At 43.9% G+C, this 21,872-nt stretch overlaps 1 protein-coding gene across 4 annotated transcripts in view; it reads left to right on the forward strand.

The window, feature by feature from the left end:
- The first annotated feature begins 3,875 nt into the window (after positions 1 to 3,875).
- The window catches only part of CREB1 (cAMP responsive element binding protein 1), a 41,504-nt gene continuing 23,507 nt past the window's right edge, over positions 3,876 to 21,872 (forward strand). For all 4 annotated transcript variants that reach the window (XM_054829731.1, XM_054829730.1, XM_054829734.1 and 1 more), the window contains exon 1: positions 3,876 to 4,103. The gene's annotated coding sequence lies outside the window, so the exon portion shown is untranslated. The remainder of the gene's footprint in view (positions 4,104 to 21,872) is intronic.

The raw sequence follows: 21,872 nt of genomic DNA on the forward strand, positions 1-21,872 counted from the left end.
TCTGTTTCCACAACACATTTTATCTCGCATGCTACCCGTGTTAGCAGCGTCAACCACTGCAGATTGCAATGTGTGCGTTGTGGCTCTGCCACACCTTACAGCCAAGCGCAAACTTTTCTTGATCTATATGTCACCCGTTAGCCACCACGAACCCTGGGCCACGGGCAATCAACCTGCAATGCTGTATGCAAGGAGTCCATTGCCCAGGACAACCAACCTGGAAGCTGCAAGGCTAATGAATTTGCCTCTGAGGCTTAATCGTAAGAAAAGTAATTAATCTTGCTGGGTTTCACTCATCATCAAGCAAACTTTTGCTGATGAAGAGGAAAACTGCTGAGCATTCCAGTTCACTTCCCAAGTCAGCCTCTCCCTGTTGGACTTCGTGGGTAATTGGTACATCATTACTATTGCATTTTCTACAGATTCCCCAAGAGGAAATGGTGAAAGGAACACGTAGATGTTAGTGAGGGAAGGGGTTTTTGCAGCTCAGGCTTTCACTCCCATTCCCAAAGAAGTTCTGGTTTTGCTTAGTATCCCGATTTTGCTCAGAACTGGTAAGAGGGGGAAAAAAACCAAAAACAAAACAGAAAACAAAACACTGGAGAACCTGTGAGGGAAGGAGGAACATGCAAAACAGCCATCAGAAGGTTTCACAGCAGTTGTGTATGAGACGTTCACCCAGCCCTGCCACCGAACCAGCATGAGTGAGGGCTGAATCCAGCTCCATCCATATATGGTCCAAGCCTCAGCCATGGGGCAAGAGATGGAGATACCAAAGACACACAACATTGGGCATAATCTCAAATCATTTCAGGCATCTCTCCTATCCAAGGCATCCTGTTTAGTTTGAGATAAATTGCTCTCTTGAGTTGTCTGTTATATGGGGAGGCTACACCTGCTGGCAGAGATGTAGCCACCGCTGCAAGACGCCCTTTGCAAACTCATCAGTGAGCTGACAGACTTTCAGAGAAGTGCTGAGGAGCCGGCCAGAGAGCTGTGAGTGAGAGCCGGGCTGGCAAGGGTCAGCCGGGTGCCAGAGTATCAGCCATGCCCTAAACGGGCAGCAGGACCAGAGCCATGCCACGAGCTGCCTAGCTACGTAAGGGCAGTCCTGGCTGGTCTGGGGGGCCAGGTGTAGTTCAGTCCCACCAGCAGCACTCTAATCACTCAGGTTGAGAGTGTTGCCCAGGTTTCTGATGGGAGCCATTGCTGCATTTTAGTTGCCTTTTGGGAACCAGAGTTTATTCCCTTAAAGGCTTATTGCTGCAATTCATCAGGCTTGCTGCATGAGGGCGAGCAATCCAGTTCTGGGAAACATGCACAGGTGAAGAATGTATATGATTTTGGTCATTTGGGGGAGCAAAAGAAGCTGATGCAACACAAACATTAACACAAAGAGGAAAGAGAAGGATGGGAAAACAGATAAAGAAATGTGTGAGTCAAACAAGAGACCCTCAGATGGCTACATGTGTTCTGCTCATTCTAAGTATTTTCTCACAGAAAGTACTTTACTCCTCCTAAGAGGAGCACAAAGGCTGATCCGTTACACTTTGCTCTCAGAATCACTCCTTGAAACACAGGAGTTTTAGCAGACTTTAAAATCCACACAGCAAAATGTCCATGTTTGAGCTGAATTAAAACATATTTTTTAATTACCTAGTTTGATTTACATCTGTATACGGTAACCAAAGGCATAGAAGATTATTAAACACATTAAAATATTAAAGCTCTAAGCAATGGGGCTAGAGTTCAAATGTCAAAACATTATCAAAAACAACCCTCTACCTCAGTATCTAGTGGAGTGAAATGAGAAGGATGTGACCGGGAGACAAGCCTTTCGCACCTCTACCGTCAATTTGGAGTGAGAAGCATTTCCATTCACTGTCAATGAATAGACCAAATTAGAAACACTGATTTTAGATTTCTCTCCTGTCTCAAAAGCTTTAAACGGCAGAAAAATTCTGCTCCTGATAAGAGTTGTAGAAGACTTTTTTGGTGGATCAAGCTTTCATATCCTAGCTGACTCTGAAAAGAGAAAATTATTTCAAAAAATGATGTCAGCTGTACACTGCTTACAGGATCAGGTACAAGCCAAAGGCACAGCGCAGGTCCACAGCACCCAGCGGGTATATCTGTTTAACTTGAGCTGCCTTTTTTTTTTTTAAATATCAAAGGTGGGTTTTTTCAGGTTATTTTAGAACAACTCTAATCAACAAAATAAAAGGCAAAGTAAACCTGTAATTGCTGTCTGCACCATCTCTTGTAATTTTTGATAGAGTTGATGAAACTCAGCGTAAGTAAAAACGATTCAACTTTCTTGAGAAAACAAGACCTGACAAGAGCAAAACTAATTTAAACCGCACACCAGTGTCATCCGACGTGGTGCCTGCAGTTACGGCCTCACAGTGGTGTGTCACCAGGTGCCCGTGCCAGGCCAGTAGCAAATATGAACTATATTTGGAGCTTCAAATCTTGTTATGTAGTGCCATCTTGAGGTTTTGAGAAACGAAAAGTAGTATCTTCAAGGCTATGTATCGTTTTTATCTGATGGTAGCGTGAGAAGTTCATTCTTTCAGGGTGTACCATTGGGTGCATTCAGCTGTGCCTGTGAACTGGAGAAGACGGGGCTGGACTCCCCCGGCTGGAGCACCAGCCAGCCCGTTCCCTGCTCCACGGTGGCATCAACTGTTTGAAAAACCTTTCCTAGAAAAAGTTCACCTATCCAACATTTAAAAACAGAGCCATGGACATCACGCTGGCACTGCAAATGAGATTGAGTGCCACAGCACTTGGCTGCTCCTCTTCTCTGATGAGACACAAACCCGTATCCCGTCCCCTGCCCCGCCATGACCCCATGTCCCTCCTGAGAGGCGGTGAAGCACGGGGCTGGCACCATGGGTGCAAACTGTCGCCTCGGTCACAGCCGCTCTGAAAATTGTGGTTTTACAGCTTCGGTGTCTGCATCTCTGTCAAAACAGGTTTGTCCCTGTGGTGCTGACGGGGGCCGGTTGCTCAGGGCTGGGGGATTTCACAGGGGTATTTGTGTCGTGATGGAGCAGCAGTCACCCTGCGCCTGGCTTTGGGCTGCCAGGGCTGGACACAGGGCCAGCGGGGGCACGGAGCAGGACGGGAGTCGCAGCCTGGACCAAAAGCCAGGCAGCAGGGGAAGGTTTAGAGGAGCAACATGAAGGACGTGAGTGCCTAACAACGTGGGGAGGGGACAGTGGGGACCCGAGCAGCCGGGAGGCATTGTGGAGAGGCAGCACGGCCTTGCCACAGCACCTCACCCACCATGTTGGGCCTGCGGAGACAAGGGGCGGTTGGGTCTCGGGGGGGAGAATCGGGGGCCTGAATCTTGACAGCTGTCCTGGCAGTGGGGCACCCAGGGCAGGACGCCCAGAGCGTGGGCAGCCCTGTGGGGCTGGGGGAGGTGGGTGCCCCCCCGGGGCGCCAGTGTGTGCGTGGGGACGTTCTTGGTGAACTCGGGGGGCCCAGCGCCCTCAGTGGGGTAGCCGGAGCAGACGGGCCCGCGCTCGTCACCCGGCTCCGGGGCGGCTCGGACGTTTCCGTGAGCGCTCGCGGCTTTCCGGCCCACTCGGCCCGGCTCGCGCGCCCGGCAGAAGCGGGGTACGGGGGGCGGGGAGGAGGGGTAAAGGAGGACGCGCTCCCCCCCTCCCCCCCAGCCCCACTCGGTGCTTTCCGCGCGGGCCGCCCCGGGCGGAAGCGCTGTTCGCGCCTTCCCGCGGCCGCTCGGCTCTTTCCGCCTCCCCTCCGGGGCGCTTCGTTCGTTTCCGCGGTCGCTCGGCTGTTTCCGCGGGGGCCGGCGGCGCGCTCGGCCGTTCCCGCCGCCTGCTGGGCGTTCGGCGTTTTCCGTGAGCGCTCGGCGTTTTCCGTGCGGGCCGCGGCGCGCTCGGCGCTTGCTCCCTGGCTGGCGCTCCTCAGTCGGCCGCTGCCTGCCTGTCGCCGGGCTGGGAGCGCCTGTGTGTGTGTGAGTGACGCGGCGGAGGTGTAGTTTGACGCGGTGTGTTACGTGGGGGAGAGAATAAAACTGCGGCGAGATCCTAGGCGCGAACGAAAGCAGTGACGGAGCAGCCTGGTAACCGGTAAGAGGAGGAAGGCGCCCAGCAAACAGGGGCGGGGGGGAGGGAAGGAAATGGAGCCCGGCGGGGACCAGGGGAGCCGCCGGGCGGCAGGACGCGGGGGCCCGGCCTTGCACCGCCCGCGGGAGGGGCGCCCGCTTTAAAGATGGAGCCGAGCCCTGCAACATCCCCGCCGCCGCCGCGAACAAAGGATAATGGCGGATGGGAGCCGGCCCCGGCGGCGGCGGTGGCCGCCACGGCCGGGCGGCGGCGGCGACTCTGGCGGCAGCCAGCGGCGGCGCTCACCGCGGCGGGGACGGGGGATCGCGCCCCCCGGCCCCTGGAGGAGGCGGCGGAGGAAGACGACGAGGGGGGAGCGGCGGCGGGGGGTGTCCGCGCACCCACCCGCGCCCCCTCTGTGGCGGGGCGCCCCCTCCCCGCGCCGCCCCTCCGTGTGCGCTTCGGTCTGCTTCCCCGCCGCCGCGCGCCCCTCTTCCTGCCCCCGGCGCTGCCCGACTCGGTCGGCGGCGGCTCCGGGCGCGGCCTACCGGCCGGCGCGGCCCCGCCGGGCTCCGGGGACGCGGGGCCGGCCGTGACGGCGGGGCGGGCGGGCAGCCCTCCTGCGGGGCCGCCCCGGCCCCCTGCGCCCGCCGCTCCGCGCCCGGAGAGTTTCACTTCCCCGGTGACCCGAGTGCGCTGTATAAATAAATAAACAAACAAACTCTTGCCGTGATGGAAACGAGTACGTGGGGTGCTCCTAGGCTCTGTAACACGCTCCTAGGCTCTGTAACGAGAAGTTTTTAATAAAATCTGTGCACAGAAGCTCGGGCCAGCGCTTGGTCTGGTGGTTTACTTTCATTTGCAGCGTGGGGCACGGCAGTCTCCAGCAGGCTGTAGAAGGGGTAATGGTGCTCGGTCACCCAACACCGCGCTCCGGGGAAATATTGGAGGGAAGAGTTTTAAGCCCGATGCGCAGATCACGTAACAGAGATACGGTTCCCTTTTGCTCCGTTATTTCTTTCCTGTTAGTGTTTTTAACCCAAAGCGAACTTGAGCCTGGCCGTGGCTGGTAAATCTTGGTTTGGGATTTGCTTTTGACATTTTTCCACTGACTCTTAGGTGCTGCACAGCGAGCAGGATTTGACCTCTATCCCTGCTTTAATAGCAAATAGCAACTCCACTGCCTTTTCCACCTTACACCAGCCTTGCCTTGCTGCGGCTGTGGGGCTTTTTTCCCATTTTGTTGCCAAGAATAGAAGACATTTTTTACTTCATTTCTGCTTTCAAAACCTGGATATCTGCATTTTTGTGTACAGCAGTAATAAGGAAAAATGACATGGCAGTCATCTTAAACTTAGTTTAAACAAAGATTGTTGCACCTCTCAAATATATACAAGGATTAAAAAAAATTTTATAGGTCATATGACTTTTCTTCCCAAAAACACTTTTGTAAAAATCTTTTTTGTTTTCTAACTCCCTCTTAAATATTGACATGCCTGCACATAATCTGCTTTTGGAATAACACCTGTCATGAAACTATTCTTTTTTCTGAGGTTAGAAACAAGTTTCCTATTTCTTAAATAAAGGATGAGAGACTTAGGAATATCCAGTGTCTCTGTTCAGTCCCATTGTGACCACCAAACACTGTATTTTGAAATACAGGAATTTTGAGACTCTGCTTGCATGTACTAGGGTCTCTACCTTTCCCTGTATCAACAATTGTGGATTTTTACAGTAAAATGTGAAGTCATTGAAATAAGGTTTTATTCAAGACAGGTATTTGTGATTCACATGTGTAGATAGGCCTGTCCTTCCTCATATATAAATTTCTGTTTTCTGTCACTTCCACCACTTCTTTTGAAATGAAGGCCAAAGCTGCTCTACATCACTTCACTCTGAATAATACCAACATGAGAAGAGAGTTTCTAAAGTAATTGATTAATAGACATCTGAGGACTTCAGTAAGCAATGTAGCTGTTGATAGTTGATTAAAGAGAGTGTTAGCGATTGGTGTATTTCATTCATTCTTGGTTTGATGGAATATGCGCTTCATTTTAAATACAAAAATGTGACAGTAAATCCTTCCTTGTTTTTTGTAGCTTTAGAAACACAACATTTTATTTTATTTATTTCATAAGAGTGGAAGACTCTCAGATCCATGTTTTCTAACACAGATCTCTGCATTTCCTCACCAGCTTTGTATCCTCAGATCAGAGAGAAAAGGGAGCAGAGAGGTAGTTGTGTATTTGCTAAGCATCACTTACAGGTGACCTAAAAATATTTGCATAGTTGCATGTAGGAAAGAAGAGTGTAATGACTTGTAATGCTTTAATTTCAGTGATAGCACATCATTGTACTCTCAGCTTTGTGTCTGGATCTGCAATAAATGGTCTGCATCTGATCTTTTCCCCCCCCCCCCCCATACTTCTGGTGATAAAAAAAACCCCAAAGGTCTGAAAGGGGAGAGGGATCTGTTGATACAGAAAATTTAGAAACATCTCATTTAGACTGTCAAGTCATCAATCTGTCTGTTTCCTGGAAGCCTGCACCAGTGTAGCTATTGCTGGTACTGGTGTCAAATATAAAATATTCTGTAGTAGCTGAGCTTATTCTGGAAAGTAGCTGATCCACTGCAGTAAGAAGCAAACAGCCTCGCTTGCCTAACTGCAGCTACAGCTCTGTAGGTGCAGATTTTGATAGTAGACAAGGCCCTGACTAGGAATTTCTGTTGACACACTTGTGAAACAAATGGGATATTCACACTTCACCTCTATTTTCGGATCTCTGGAAGCAAGTGGAGATCATGCCGCACTTCGCAAGGCTTTTGTGCAGTGAGAAGGCCGTGCTAGCTTTCTGCCATGAATCTAAAGTTAGTTTCATGGGACGTTACAGCATTCCTCATCTACAGAAACAAGCCTGCTGAATTCAGTTTGAGTGCTCTGGTGCCCTAACTGCATACAGTTGAAGTTTCATGACAAGGCAGTGATTTTTCTCAGAATCAAAAATTGTGTTGCCTCATCTGCAGTCTGTGCAGTCATATTTCATGGTGATTATGAAAACCTGAGCAATCTGCGGTTAACGATCTTTGTACATCGCCCAGCATGAAGGCATTGATATCTATTTTATTCTTCAAAACTTTTAGATCACTTGGTTGTACCACAATTAAAAAGGTGAGTGAGAACAAATACGACACCTTCCATTTTTCCATGTTTCTAAAACAGCCTTGTCAGCTGTGCAGGAGATGAAGATGTGCCAGGGTCTAGTTGATCTTCTAGGTAAAATAGCATCTGAAAACAGACAAGGATTTTCTCATTTCATGCTGCTGCTTTTTCTTTTTTTTTTTTTTCCTTCTGGCAGTGCTGGATTTAGAGTATCCTGTGCGAAGTGGAGAGAATAGAAAACTGTAGGTGGAGGAAGAGCCACTTAAAGGGGAGAGAGTAAGGAATTTGAAGGAAGTGTGTTCCTGTTTGGATGCATGCATATGTTTTATATATATGTAAAACATAATATACATACATACAAGTTAAAAGCAGCACTGATGCTTGTTAGGTACTTTCAATGATTTCGAGCAAAGTGCGTAGGTACAGGGTTTCTTTTACTGCTTAAGATAATAAGCATACCTGCTTTTTACCTGAGAATATTGTGAGATTCGATGTTTGTCATAAATCAAACCCATTAGATGAAAGATGGAAAAAATAGTTCGTAAGATGGGAGAGCCCTGCCAATTGCTGTTCTGGATTTCATTACTTTTCAATTGGTCTCTGACAGAAGACTACACTAGCTACTTTAGACAAAGCTGCAGGAGGCCTTATAATGAACTATTTTGAAGCTACCTTCATGCAGGAAACTGAAACAAAAATGTCTACTCTTGATGTTTTCATACTTTTTGGAGGGGAGAGTTCAAGTGATGTGTAAAAAATCTCTGATCCTCAAGGTGTTGTTCTAGCAATAGCTTGTTTGGTCAATGAGATTATCAGCAAAATTTTTTTCTCCACATTTGGAAGAACTGTAAATTTGGGTTGTATTTTCCTCTTCTGGCAGAAACTTTTTCACATAGCTTTCTAAACTTAGGAAAGAACGGGTTCTTTTCTTGAGCAGACTCAAAAAAAAAAAAAGATAGTCAGAGAAATGAATTTCTGAAGTTTATCTACTTCCTGACAGACTGAAACTATAGTTCCACATACTTTTTTTGACAGTAATATTGGCTGAAGCAACCTCCATGTCTGGTGATTTGTTCATGTCTTCTGCATTGCACTGGCACAAATGTTTGGGCTATCGCATGGTCAGCCTGAGTGGGGAAATGATCCAGCAGGCTGTGGGGTGGGGAGCCTGATTGTTTTTCACCTGGATCATTCCCTCCCCTGGTTGCTGCACGGCTGCACAGTTGCCATACCAGCATAGTCGGGGAAAGGGATGGGGCTGGAATGCACAGGAAGATAAGGGCAGCTCAAATAGTAGTGCTGCTAAATGAGAAAATGCAGTCTACATACATTTTTTAAATTATTGCTGTGTTTATAAGTGAGCTGGATGGCCTAGATCCTGTTGTAGTTGTTCTTGCTGCAGCGCTGGATCATTTAGCTAAGTTTAAGTTTTTAGGTGTGCTAAATATGAGCAAATGAACATGAGCAGCAGCTGTTCCCAAACTTTAATATCATGTATACATACTGTTTGTTGTGCTACCTATTTACTTGTCTTAAAACACCTTCTATGTGTTTTTTTAACAACTATTATGTTCACTTCCTCAGTCCTCTTCTCACATGCTTTGTTCTAACTTCTAACCTCCCGTCGCCATTCTCTGCAGCTCTTTGCTGCAATCTTCTTAATCATCTCTCCAGCAACACTACAACCTCTGATGTTTTTGGCTCCAATATCACACGCATTTTTCTGATAGATGCTACCCTAAATCTTCTCTCGTTCTCTACTGCTATTCAAATATCAATCAGATTTTGCTTTCCCTTGCACCTTTCGTAGGGCTTGAGTGTAAAATCTCTTCTCACCTACCTTATCTTTTATACCCCGTGGAATAATGGATGCGAAGCATTTATTTTCTTGCCTTTTTCCGATGACTTCCTGTGGCTCTGCATAGCTGGCGCAGCCTCAAACTCTGCTGGTGCCTGTCCACTCCTCCAAGTGACATGCAATATGAGCAGGGTTTGTAAATTTATGTTTTTGTAGATTGTAGAGAGCTTTCTCTTGGAAAAAAGTCTAGGGCGTCACTAAAGAAGTAGGACCCCTGCCCATCTTAAGGAAACTCATCCAAATTTTTCTCTCTCGCGCTGATAGGAAAATTCTGGGAGATACCAAGGGAGGGAAGATGTGAAAAAGGGCAGTGTGTACTAACGCCACAGCATAATACCAACAGAAGTAGTCTGTTGCTGTGGTTTCATCTGAACTGATACAACTGTATGTGGTTCTCAAGAGACAGACGTCTTCCTTCCCTCCTGCTCCTGGTTGTGTGGTGTTCACCCATCCCTTACGTTGGCTGTAATGTTGATTGTATGTAAAATCTAATGAGCCAGTTCAAATCACTAACCCAGGAGAAAACTGTGCTTTTATGTCAGGTTAGTTTTCTTCTGTGTGAGCGAGCTGAATTGGTTGGTGATTGAGATACTGTTAGCACCAACAGTGGTGCAAATTTGTAGGGAGATGGCAGGGAAAGGGAGGAGGGGGACACAATTTTCTCCTTTCAGCAGCAGAGAGCTGGGTCAGCAGACCCATCTCAGGGAACTGCAGCACATGCATGATGCGGCGTGAAAGAAGGAAGAGTAGGGCTCTGTCCATGGTGGTCAGGGCCATGTCAGTTTGTCTTTGCAGCTAGGAGAGCTAGAACACAGGAAGTGTATCAGTTGCAGAAAGAAAAAAAAAAAAAACCAAACCCAAAAACAAAAACCACAAGAGGAAAGTTTCCCTTTTTTGAAAGCCTGGTGACACCTGTGTGGTTGAACTAGCTACTCCTCACCAGAGGCAGGTTTCAGTCTTCTCAAGAGGTTGGATCAGTATATCTCTTAGGTCCCTTTCTTTTTGAGGAGCCCAGTCAGATGGGGAGAATTATATATAACATTTCTTTAACCAAGCCCAAGTTGAAAGACGAAGCTCCAGAAGGAGTCCAGGTCTAACACCTGGGTGTAAATCCTGTCAGTTGGCCCAAGGCATCTGGGCAGTGAGCTCACTTTAGTTTCACTGTTACTACAAACTGATTGTTTGTAGCCTTTCATCCTGATTTGGAAATAATTGTGGCTGAAACTACTAGCATGAAAGTTGTAGTATAAGGTTAATGTGGAGTGTATAACCAGTGCATGTTATCCTGGGCTGGGTAGAGGAAGAATTATGTTACCTGCTGCAAACTGCATTGTCACTGATGTGGCTGTTAGAAAAATGTGTCTGTCTGCCCAATTCTCACAAAGCTAATGTTGAGTATATAAAATATAATCATCCTGTTTCCAGCCTCCCACTCTTAAGCAGAGTCATCAGTAAAACAATAATAAATTACAGAATCTAGATGTTTTCTTTTCTTCAGCATCTTTGTTGACTTACTGCAGTCTTATGACACTGATACCCATGATTTGATCTACTTTGCTTTCATTGGCAGGCCTGTCTGCAGCAGGGTGGACTCTGCTCTACCCTCCCTGTTCCTGCTCCTGTGCCAGTAGCACTGGTGTGGCTATTTGTGAGGCAATGACGTGAACTGGATCAGAGAATTGGTCCAGGATAAAAATAAATTGCATTTTCTGGTCTGTCTGTGGTGCAAATTGGTTGCCCAGTCCCATTTACTACACAGCCTCAGAGAGAGCTGTAACGGTGTAAATAAGAAAGAATCAGGAGGAAAGCAGAGCCTGAGCTGGCAGTGCTGCCAACAGAAATGCTTGTAAGACTGCAGTAGCAGAAAGCAAAAGGGAGATTTTCTTTTGTGTGCAACAAACTGATGCAAAACATGGATTCCGTTTCTTTCTGTGGCCCTTTCTGGTTCATCGATGGCTCCTGTTGCTTACTCAAGGTCATCGTTCTGACCTTCAGCGTTACCAGCAAGTCACATCTCTGTTCCATCAAGACAATTTTGTTGCCCACAGGTAATACAGGTCTTAAACTCCAGTTAAGTACTTGAGAACCAAGATACATTATTCTCAGTTCTGGAATCCACTCAGTTGATAACATCATTCAAAATTATTTTACTACAGAATTTGGTCACTGTTTAGTTTCAGTTGTTTTTTAGGGAGAGGGTGGGTCATAGATTTAATTTTGGTACATTAAGCAAGATAATGTGTCTGCTGTTGCTTCAAGACTAGTGCTAATTGACAAAGCAACAATGATTTCAATATAAGTAGTAAAGCCAGAGCAATTTTAGGATTTAAGGTGTTTCCAAGTCTGAGCTGTGGCTTAAGCCCCATATCTTTTGGTTTTAATGTTGCAATAAATTTTGTGAATAGGATGCATTCAGAAGGTGAACAAGGACAAGGTTTGTAAGGAAGTGCTGGTTTTTTTTGTGCATACCTGGGCATACTCTACTGTGGCACTCCAACTGCAGAAAAATTTCAAAAGTTTTCACTTACTTAAAAGCATTGAAGCAAAAAATAGTCTATATTGCCTGTTAAGAAACAAAGCTATTAAAGCATAACCAAAAGTGTGTTGCTTCTGCAGATACAGGTTATTTTGAATTTGTTTCAGACATTTGGCTTTATATCTAGTAATTATCAGCTTTGTATAAATAATTCAGTCTGTCTTACTTTCAGATAACCAGATCTACTGATAATCTATTAATAAAACACTGAAGGCATTGGTCTGAAACATCCATTTTGTTGTGTTTTCTTTCTGAACTCATTAAAAGTGTTGTGTTTTTTTTGAACAAGACTTTCCAATATTTACCAAGGTATATAACTTCACACTCTTATACTATGGGTTGAACTCCAGAAATACGTTCCAAGCATCAAATGGAATGAACAGTTTGAATAATTTCTGCCTATAAAGCTTGCAGCGTAAACATAAGAAGTGGCATTTTTTATGCATTAATCCTTTAGCCACTGACATTCAGAAGTGGGTTAGAAACATTAGCAACAGAGCTGTCCCTTCTCCCCAACAGACAAAATCTCAGCGCAGACACAAATTCTACTGAAAATTCTCTTGTCAAGTTTAACTATTCTGCTGATAATACCTAAAACTCCATGCTTGCCTTGAATTTCTTAACTGATTTGATAGTTCTCTGAAACAGAAGAATGATGTGAAAACAAGTGCAGTTTGTATCACTTTGGGGTTTCAACATCTGACCCTTTTCAGTCTGCAGTATTTTGCTGAGGTGACCTACAGTATTCAAACCTCAGGCTTTTTTTAAATTGTCTATATTTTGCTTGTTATGCTAATGGCCATCTCTTGTCAGGACTCTGTACAGCACCTGGCTCTGGGTAGATCCTACTTTTTTGTCATGGTTTAACCCCAGCTGGCAATTAAAACAACCATACAGCCATTTGCTCACTCTCCCCTCACAGCGGGATGGAGGAGAGAATCGAAAAGAAACAAGGTAAAACTTGTTTAGAACAGAAAATAACAGGACATAATAGGACAGAAAAGGAAGAGAATAATGATAATGATAAAAGAATATACAAAACAAGCGATGCACAGCACCATTGCTCACCACCTGGAACTGATGCTCAGCAAGTTCCTGAGCCACACCGCTTCTTGGCCAACCTCCCATTTATTTACTGAGCATGACATCATATGGTATGGATGGGAAAGGAAACATTTGCTTTATTCATGGGAAAGTCCCCTGAATTTCCGGCACTTTCCAGAAAATTAAGTTTCGGAATATAAATTTGCATTCATATTACATTAGAATGTCATCTTTAATCAGTGTAATCTCTAAGAACCTTCAGTCCAGTCTTACAGTACTCTATTCTGATAAATGTGAAGTGTGTATTAATATTTTCACAGTAAAATTAACAGAGATTCTGGAAACAAATTACTTTGGAATGGAAAGATTTCAGGTAATAATAATAATAAACATTTATATGATTTTCTGTCTTCATCACATTCCTGCATATGCTTCCATTAAATCCTAGCTGGTATGTAATTATTACAATTAAGGACACACCTGAATGGAGGTGATTCCTTTCTCTGTTACAGGTGTAAAATTACTATATGTTGTATTCTTGGTCCTTGGGCTTGGAGCACTCAGGTTAACTAGACTGATGTGAGTCTGCATAATGCTCTGGGTTTTATTTTTACTTTATAATAAGTTGTTGCTGATCTGCTCTGAGCACCAGAAGAGAGCTGGGTGATCTATATAATTTCAAAGTAGCTTTAGTGTTGTTCACTTAAGCATTTGTTGTGGACCCAGTGATCAAGACTATGCAAATCTCTGTACCACTATATAGAGCAAACCCTGCACAGGAGGCACTGTTATTAAATACCCTTGTCTTAAGAACATCATAGTCCTACTTCACTCTCGCTAGGAGTATAGCTCTGTTGAGCTGTCAGTCATCGCTCCTGTAGTTGGTTGCTGAGAACAAGTTCCAGTAGTTTCCCCACCTCAGGGATAACAATTTATTTAATACAAACATGTAGAGTCTCTTCCTACAGAGTTGGCACGCTGCCACAGGTTTGGGATTGCAGCAATTCTTCCAGCTGATGCCTCTGACCTGGGATGTTTAAAAGTTGCTTGGCATGGGGACAAAGATCCTTACAATGTGTCAAAACGTCAAATATTTCATGCAGCATTTAGGTGGGTTTTACTCTGCCAGAATGAATGACAGGGCAGTAAAAGGCCATAAGACATGAAAATACATATGAAGGAGAACAAATAGGATCCATCTGAATGACCCTGGCAGGTCTACCCAGTGGAAAAAAGGAATGCACCTTCTTAGATGGATCTTAACCTTACTGACTTGGCATCATTTTCTGCTCCAAATACTCCTTTCATTGGTTGGTAGGGACACAGTCCTCTTTTCTAACATCATGCCCCATTTTCTCCATCACCAGGGAAGGAGAAGGTCTCTGCTTGCAGAACTGGCTTTCCCTTCCGTCACAATGGACTGCCTTAGCTCTTCTGCGGGAACATCTTCATGTGCCAATGTTTCCTATGAAAGGAGGTAGCCCAAAATGTTCTGCTTGTTGACCAGCACAGCAGGATGAATTATTTATTTGGTGTGTCTAGATGGCTGGGTGGTACCAGAGCACTGTTTCTTAATTACTCGCTGGGCCAGCCAGGTACAACCTATCTCCTTACGCAGGGCTCACATAGCTGCTTTAGCGTAGTGCTGAACCCAAGGTAGCAACCTGCACTAAGAGGTAGGGTGTACCAGCTTGGGCACAGGGCCTCGTTAGAAGGAAAGAGATGTTAGTTTATCACACCCATTGCTGCACTCACATTACTTGGGTTCAGGCTGCATTAATACCCACCATGGCTTTTAGATGGGTGCTGGTTCGTGTCCATCAAGCTTTCACCATGGGCTGAGCAGGTGCTGTCCCCACCTTGCTGTGTGAGGTGCCTGCTGTTTGCAGAAGTGAGCGGTGTTGGTGAAGTGGAGCATCTAGTAGCATCACAGGGTCTCCCTTTTGGAGAGACACATCCCCACACCCCAACATACTAGTGTTAGTACGGATGTAATTGTATCTTCGTTCTTTTATTAAAAACTGCCATCAGACTAGCTGTGGTCACAGTTTATCACTGGAGTTGGAAGTGGCAAATGTGAGAAGCGGCTGGCTTCATGTCACTGCAGTCAGTTGTGCTGAGAGGTCAGCTTCAGGTCTCGTGGAGTCATTTATTCCTCACTTCTCCACCCACTGCTGTTTCAGTCAAAGGTAAAAGGAGGTTTGACTAGGGCCAGAAATTAAACCTCATCATGAGTGGCTATGCTGATTATTAATTTGCAAAGCCTGTACCAATTGCAAAGAACTTGTTCCTAGAGTTCATGATGTATTCAGTCGGAGCATGAGCTCCGAGATGCTGTCATAAAAAAATCATTTGATGCTTGTCTTTTATGTTGCATTAAAGATGTCTGTGTACAAATTATACTGTTCAGATACATTGATGTGATAATTTTTATTAAGTAACCAGCAGCTACACCTGGCAAAGTGAGCCACAGTACTTTCAGTAGACATGGAGAAGAGAGGCGTGTATTTTGACAATTTCACGTGGTTTCATTTTTGTGAAAGGAAAGCTTCTTTCTACAGTTAATAGCAAGTACAAGAAATCAGCATAGGTTGAAAATTAGGTGCTTTTTATGTTCTAAAAGTAAAGTCAGAGAAAAGATGGTAAGCTGTAGTAAAGTGCGGTCAGATTGTATGTAAATGCACTGCGTAAATATGGTATTGGCAACAAATGTGTAAGAACTACAAAATGTGCTGAATTCTCAGAAACCAGCAAGTTCTGGTGAAGTCCTTATTAACAGATTGTATATACTGCCTAGGACATCCCTAAAAATATCTGTTTTCTCTAAAATTCAGTTTGCAGACAGCTTTGGGGTTTTCGTTTTGGTTTTTTTTTTGCTACGCATATTCACTGAAGGTGTTTATCAGTAGTTATGACAATTCTGTCACACATTAGGGATCACAGACATAAAGCAGGTGAATTAGTCTTCTAATATCCTAAGTGCATTCACTATGAGGACAGAGCATTTATAAATAGAACGTGTTTATGGACTGTGTTTTCACTAATAATAATAGTTACCCACTGACTTTATAACCTTTCTGGGATTTGTTTTGGCATTTCTTTTTTATCTAAGTGAAGTCTGACAGTATTTTGGGGGAATTTCTGAATGCAAAAGGGATAAGACAGTGGAGAGGCATTTGTTTGCTTTTCATTGTTAATGCCTTAGGAAATACTTGCTTTGGTCTCCCCCACGCAGATTTCTACTGAGCTCTTTGCAGAACTGATGTAGTCACATAGGACCTATCCTGACTATTAGATAAGATATTGTCGTTTAAATAGGAAAAAGTTGTGTGTGTTTGGGGTTTTTTTAATATATGTATTATCAGTAGAATTAAAATTTATAAGTTTTTTTTTTAAAACTGGGCAGGAGGGTTCACCCTTGCTTTTAGTACCCAATTCACATTCTTGAAGGAAAAGGTTGTAATCATCTCCTGATGATTCTGTATTAGGCAAGAAAAGGCAGTATAGATTAAGCTTGAATTAAAGTATGTGTGCGTACCAAGTGCTTGCTGGATGCTCTTGTTCATAGAATCTGTGATACAAGAAATAAATTGCAGTTAGTTGCTATCAGAGTCTCTTTTCCTTTTTAAAAAGCTCAAAGGCAGAAACCCTAGAGACTAGTACAGTGCCAGGAGTGTGGAGTCAAATCAGGAAAATCCAGCAGTGAAGAGTGTTTAAGCAACTTCCACTCACACACCTTACCTGTGCATACTGATTCACCATCTGCCTGGTAAATGTCATCTTTCTTGTGTTACGCTAACAGAAAACAAAATCTAGAGCTGATCGCCGATTTGGGTGCTTGCCGCTGTAGCTGCGAGATTAGATTTTCGGTCTTCTGCCCTTGTTTTAAAATCTGCCACTGCTTTTTCTTTAGTGAAAGGCAGATCTGGCATGCAACACAAGTAATTTCCTCCAATGCTTTCATCATTTATTTATCTAAATGTGTTAAGTATGAGAAATGTTCGCTGACTTTGGAAGTGCAGCTACCACTGCACTAGAAGTTCTGTTAGAAAAGTCATGAGCCAGAAAAGTTCGTTACACATAATCAAGGCTCCTGGTTGCATTTCTTATGTGATCTGTATGAAAATACTACTTTGCCTCTCTTGCATTGGCTGTTACAGCATGTATTCAGTCTGCAAAGAGTTTTCAGATGCTTCTCCAAGTGTCATATTGATGGAGAGAGAAGTGGGACTACAGGTATTACATTCAGTTGATGCTCTGATTCTGCTTTGTGCAAGATCTCTTTACAGTGAGATTCAATTTTACTTTTAAGTTCAAGATCAAATATTTTAACTTCACTGACAAGAGGAATTTTTCCAGCTTTTTATTCTTTAATTTGCCTGGCAGATTGGTGTGTGTGAATGCAAATAATCTGAAGACTCTTCTCCATTTTTGGCGTTTTCAGTAGAGGTGGTTGTTGAGGCCAATTCTTTTACTTCCACTTGGTTTGCCCAGCCCCTGCACTGCCTTGAAGCTGGCCCCATCATCGAGTGGCTGTGTGATGAACCCATTCAGAGAAGTGATAAAAGGTAAATTTAAGATGAAGCAACAAACATAGGTTGTGTTCACAGTATGGCACACTGTCTTGTCACCCCAAGGAGAGTGCAGCAAATACCCAGGGGACAGGGGCAGAGGCAGTGCCAGCCTGGGATGACAGAGAAGCTCTGGTATAAATTGCAATTCCTATGCCAACCCACTGTAGTCATTAGCGACAGAGAGAATTATGGGCCTGTCTTGTCCTGTTGAGCATTTATTACTGGTTATTTGAAGTCCCACGTGTAAGCTGTAAATAAAATTATTTTTCTCTGAACATTTGCAGTCTGGCAGCCATTGAGTGGAGTTCATAAAGCAGTTGTTGAGCCGCGGCTGAGAGGGCTGGCATGCCGCAAGGTAACAGTGGAAATGTTTACAGATTTCATGTGAATGTCCTTGGTAATTACACTGAAAAGATGAAAACAAGTAATAGCATACAAAAGGGGTGGTGATGACCTTTTCAGTGCTTTCATGGTGGATCTGTGGCTTTATCAAGCCACAAATAGTAAATATGGAGTGAGCTGAATTCCTGGAACTTTCGATGGTGGAGCTGTATTTGCTTCCTGAACAATCGTACTGGCATGCCTGCTGTGAATAAATCCGAATACAGGGCTTGAGAAACAAGCATTGCCTCCATTTCCCTTCCCTCAGCCCCCTCGTTGCCCCAGCTCTTCATTGCCATGAGCGGTGGCTGGATATTGAACTGGGTCAGGAACCTTGTGTGACAGAAGAGATGGCCTCTGCAGGTGATGGCCAAGTGAATGGCTGACTGGATGTGGCCCAAGTCGGGCTCAAAATGGGCATAGGTTTGTTTGGTCTCTGTTCTGCACTGGTTTTGGAGACTGTCATGTTGTTCTTCAAAATCTGGGTGTGTATTTTAATAAAATAAAACCCGAAGGCATCATCTAGCTATGGAGGAGAAGGAGACTTCAAAGCGTGTCACTTGGTAAAGCTGTGCTTGCTTGTGAGCAGGCTGTGACAGTAGGTCTGAGGTGTAAAGCAAACATGTTGCCTCAAGGTGTAGTTATATTATGTGGCCAATAACTGTCAGCGTAAGCATTAACTGTAACAGTGCGTTGTCACCACGATGTTACTAAAGACAAAAGAAAGGCTTTCTGGGAAAGGTAGCATGTTTCTGGGAAAGGTAGCATGTTTCAGGGAAGGGTAGTATGTTTTACTGTGCCAGCTGGTACAACTGAAAAGCACAGAAAGCTTTGGGGCATTCAGGACCTTCATCTACGAAAGCGGATGGAAAGTTATATCTGCTGTAACAGCCACAGTGAGGTATTGTGGTTCTTGGATTTGGTGGTGTTTGGGAAAGGAGCTCCACATTTGGAGGCAAGGAAAAACCAAGGAACAGAGCCTAACGTTCAGGAGAGATGCTGGAGTTTGTGGGGATGTTTGGGATAGGAAATAGGAAAAGAAGTAAGAAAGCAAGATATACCAGGGAGACCACAGACGTATCAATAGGTGGGTATTAAAGAGTGAAGAAGATGATATGAAAGCTGTGGGAAGACAGAATTATATCTTTCTGGCTCTGTAAGCAGATGGGAGGAGAGGTAACTCTGCTCATGCTCTGAATAGACAGCATTGATGCTCACTTTAAATTACAAGGATTACAGGAGTTGCCATTATCTGTAGCACACCTAGTTTAGCATCCTGTCTTTAAGATAGTGAAGATCAGTAGGTACCTCACAAGACTACTGAAACCTGCAAGAATTACATGTGACATAATCTCCCCCCCTGCCCCCGAAAATCTTTATTTGAATTTTTAAGGATTAGAGATTGATTTAAATCCTGACTCATGAGGTTTTATCTTCCATTCAGTTCTGCACTACTTGTGCTATGAAATAACCACACTAATTCTGGATATTCTTGTTATCCATGTGCATGCCTAAACCCTGTTTGAATCCTGATAAATTGCTTATCATCAGGAGCATCAGTACTCTATTTGTGCTGTACATGAAGTATCAATGTTCATTTTTCTAATAGATATTTTTAAATTTTCATGATAAATTGCTTATCATCAGGAGCATCAGTACTCTATTTGTGCTGTACATGAAGTATCAATGTTCATTTTTCTAATAGATATTTTTAAATTTTCATTTTTATACTTTTAAATTTGCCACCTTTCAGCTTCGCTGTTCTTATAATCAAACATTGAATGTTTCTTGTTGACTTACCCTGTTACTAATTTAAGTATATTTTTAGTTTTTGAAGCATTTCTCTCCTTTCTGGAGTAAGTAATACAATTCTATCCACTCTGTTCATACAACAGGTTTTCATTGCCCCAAATGCTTGCTTTCTCTGAACATGCAGATTCCACAGAACCCATTTTTAAGATGGGCTCCCAACATCTGCACTGTAGTCCAGAGGTATAGGGTCCATCTCTAGAAATATAATTTTTAAAGATTACCCTGTGACTTATTACTGTTGCAGTCTAACACTTTAGCTTTTCGTGTTACAGATGCATGTTAAGCAGAAATCTGCAGTGAACTGTCTGCAGTAGTGCCTGGGCCCCTTTCCCAGGTTTATGCAACTAAGGAGACAAGTTTATTTGGATTTTTCTATTCTGTGTGTAGTTCAGTTTCCCCTGCATTCTGCAACTGTTTATGTTTATTAGCATCCATCTTCTGCTGTCCTCCTGTAAATTCTAGTACAGTTAGTTATCTTCTGCTGAATTTCTTTCTCCCAGCCCTGATTTGGCTAAAAGAAATTACTGAGTGTCAGCTGAATGTTTTGCTGTTTGGCTCTTCATCTCTGAGTTTCAGAACATTAGTAAGTATGCTATTAAGAAGGTATTAGTAAGTATAATACTAGCTCTTTTGAACTAATAAAGAAAATTGTGTGTTACATAAAAGTCATGAGTTAAACCGTCTCTGACCAGGTAATCTCATCAGCTTTCTTAACCTGTGTTCAGAGTTCATTGCCGGGGTGTTTTGGGCAAGCAGACTCTGGTTTTCCAACTCTGGTTCTTAATAGCTACCTGTTTTTTCAGTTAGTTTCATTTAGAGTACTTGGTTCAAGATGAACTACAGCAATTACTCATTTTTTCTCAAAGTGTGGGGTGTGTCCCCTCCTGACAAGATGGAAAGTAGCCTGGAAGCAGAGAGGAATGAGAAGGTGTGCTCCCTCCGCTCCCGTATGCCTTCCCTGCCCTGGACACTTGTTCCCCACCAGGACACTTTCAGATCCTCGCCTCCATTTGAGAAGTCCTGGTGTGGTGGCTGCCAGGGAAATCGGTGCCAGGGAGCGGGGTGGGCCACTGCGAAGGAGGCAGGAGGAGCGAAAGGATGGGATGGCGGGGTGAGCCTGAGCACCCACAGGAACAGAAAGGCACTGGGGTACTGGTCATCAAAGCTTGTCTAGCCTAGGCATAACTGAGAGCTTGGAAGGGAGGTGTAAGGATTGCCATTCATTTGTATGTGTGGGGAGGTTTATGGTTTCAAACCAAACATCATTTCACCGGTTACGTTGTATATTGCAGGAACTAACAGGAATTTACAACCTTAATTTCAGCCATGATCATCTTATCTGTACACACAACTTAGCGTGTATTTATGTTCTAGGTGGCTGGCCTTGTATATCTTGGTAATCTTAATCATACCATACTGTTAAAGCAAACGTGAAACAATGTAGTAGTCAGAGTATCTGGAACATGATGTTGTGATGCTCAAATATCCAATTCCTTCTTTTTCACACAAGTTATTATAAAAGGTAGTAGTAAAGATGTTAGAATACAAATACTGTGATGTATAAGTGCAAGGTAAATTGAACCAAATTCAAGAGTACTTAGAACCTGAAAATAACTTAAGACTAAGAGCTCGTCTGAAAACTACAAGTCATGTTGGAAACTGGCTTCAGCTGCATGTGTCAAGGTGTAAATCTTGCAGGCAGCTTCCTGCATTGCTTGGTGCTTACTCTATGTTCTGAGGAGGTTCCTTTTAGGTGTTTGCAAGTCAGGTTAAGAATTTGATTTCTGAAATGTTGGTGTTGTAGAAGAGGGAGAACCTCAAACAGTTGATGCTTTTTGCTGATTACATATGCAAAAGATGATGCAAGTGGAGAAACCAAGCTTGTAAAAACAGAGGGCCTTTGCTGAATAGCGTATGAGAGGATTGGAAATTCTTCCTAGGAAAGCATTGCATTTATCAGCAGGAATTTGACAACATCTACCTTTGTGAACATTGCTAAATACCTGATTCAAGAGACTCCTCACTTGCACATTTCATCTATTTCTAATCCCATTTGTATAGCAATTGACTCAATACTGGAGTCACGATTTCTATCAGCAAACAAAAGCATTATTAGTTTTGCAACATACTTGAATTTGTAGCTGGGAAATTGGGGTTTTTTTGAAGTTCTTTTCAGATACTTGCCTAGGAGATGTTGCTGATGCAAAAGATCTGCTTCTGAAATGGTTCTGTGGAGGTAGTCTTTTGACTGGAGTCTCCCTGATACATGCATAGGAATTGGGAGAAAGTTGTTGATTTGCTTGCTTTGGACAAACTGGCTGATACTTGCAAAAAAAGTGATAAAACTAGCTATCTACTTAAAAATGATAAAAAATCAAAGGGGAACCTATGGTAGTCTGGTTTGTAGTTTGCACTTTTGAAAATGCA

This window comes from Grus americana, chromosome 6, assembly GCF_028858705.1.
Source record: "Grus americana isolate bGruAme1 chromosome 6, bGruAme1.mat, whole genome shotgun sequence".
Taxonomy (NCBI): domain Eukaryota; kingdom Metazoa; phylum Chordata; class Aves; order Gruiformes; family Gruidae; genus Grus; species Grus americana.